The sequence below is a fragment of the Mastomys coucha genome, unplaced genomic scaffold (genome assembly GCF_008632895.1).
Source record: "Mastomys coucha isolate ucsf_1 unplaced genomic scaffold, UCSF_Mcou_1 pScaffold7, whole genome shotgun sequence".
NCBI lineage: Eukaryota > Metazoa > Chordata > Mammalia > Rodentia > Muridae > Mastomys > Mastomys coucha.
Window position 1 is genome coordinate 48,657,320 of NW_022196913.1, and position 2,025 is coordinate 48,659,344.

Sequence of the window (2,025 nt, forward strand, 5' to 3'; positions counted from 1 at the left end):
GTGCGTGTGTGTGTGTGTGTGTGTGTGTGTGTATGTGTGTGTCCTAGGCTGATCCCTCTGGCGTCTCAGCCTTGTGGATTCCAGCTTCCCATTGTGTTTTTAGCTTTTTTCTGGTGGTCTCTTTCTCCAGCAAAAAGAGATTACAAACACAATCCTGGACTTGCAAATAGAGTGCTGGATGTCTTTTGTTCAGCTTCTTGTCCGGTTGTTACAACCTTTGTCATGGTAATGAGCCATCCGCACTTCCTAGCCTGCAAGTTCCCTCAGAGGTAAGGCAGAAGGAGCCGAAATTCTGGTGAGTTTATGGTTCCCTTCCCTGCCTGCTTCTGCTGTCCCTGAATAAAGATGGCTGGAAAAGTGGGCCCTCCCCTCTGCTTTAAATGCCCAAGAGTTCTCAGTGGAAGTTGATAGTTTTCCTGATTTTGAAGGGTTCAGACCAGAGATAGCAAAGAATTCTGCCTGGGAATCTGAAAAACAAAGTATGTTGTGCTGCTCACTTTGTGTATCTGTTCTTGAGTAAGGACTGTAGCGGTGTGTGTGTGTGTGTGTGTGTGTGTGTGTGTGTGTGTGTCTGTGTCTGTGTCTGTGTCTGAGTGTGTCTATGTGTATGTGTATGTGTCTGTGTCTGTGTCTAAGTCTGTGCCTGTGTCTGAATGTCTGTGCCTATGTCTGTGTCTGGGTGTATGTGTATGTGCCTATGTGTCTATGTATCTGTGTATGTATGTGTCTGAATGTGTCTGTGTGTGTCTGTGTCTGTGTCTGTGTGTGCCTGTGTGTATGTGTGTGTGTCTGTGCCTATGTGTGTGTGTGTGTGTGTCTGTGTATCTGTGCCTGTGTGTATGTGTCTGTGTGTGCCTGTGTGTGTGTGTCTATGCCTATGTGTGTGTGTCTGTGTCTGTGTATCTGTGCCTGTGTGTATGTGTCTGTGTGTCTGTGCTGTGTGTCTGTGTCTGTGTCTGTGTCTGTGTGTGCCTGTGTGTGTGTCTGTGCCCGTATGTGTGTGTGTGTGTCTGTGTATCTGTGCCTGTGTGTGTATGTCTGTGTGTCTGTGCCTGTGTGTGTGTGTCTGTGTGTGTGTCTGTGCCTATGTGTGTGTGTGTGTGTCTGTATATCTGTGCCTGTGTGTATGTGTCTGTATGTCTGTGCCTGTGTGTGTGTGTCTGTGTGTTTGTGCCTGTGTCTGTGTCTGTGCCTGTATGTGTGTGTGTGTGTCTGTGTGTGCCTGTGTGTGTGTCTGTGCCTGTATGTGTGTGTGTGTGTGTCTATGTATCTGTGCCTGTGTGTGTATGTCTGTGTGTCTGTGCCTGTGTGTGTGTGTCTGTGTGTGTGTCTGTGGATGTGTTCCTATTCTACACTGGATTTCTCCCAGTTGAGACACAGTGGTTTTCATGCCTCATTCAACAACCTATGCTGAGTGGCACTTGTAATTGGCATTAGCTCTGCAGAGGGGGACTCCAGGAGCACCAACAAACATGGGGGCTGGGCGCATCCCTCTGATAGGGGTTTGTGAGGACAACAGAGTCTTTCTCCACATGTGGTGAGCTTGACTTGTGGGGTGTAAAGTGCTGGTTGATGGTCACCAATTTCACCCGTGGCTTCCAAAAGAGCAAGGGAACAAGACCTAGCAGCAAGCAGAGTGAGGCAGATTCATGAACTAACGATGAGAAATGAAGTTCCACAAGTGGGAGGGGCCCCGAGGAACATGTACTGCCGTGCTTTTGTGGATCTTACACTTGGAGTGTGATGGGGGTCCCCATCCCCCCATGCATGCTCTGGGTCCAGATAGAAGGTGTTCACCCCAGGGAAGGAAAGTGATTATGTGTGCTTCATGCTCTGATACACCAGGGGCCCCACCTTTAATTCCCATGGTGAGCTAACTCCTGTCTCTTCCTAGTTTTACAGTATTTAAATCCTATTTTATCAATAGAATGATTACATGTAGTTATGAATAATAACACAAGAATTCAGTTTATGTCTGCAGGTGTGTCAAGGCAATAGCATTTCTGTTTCCTGGTGATACAAGGG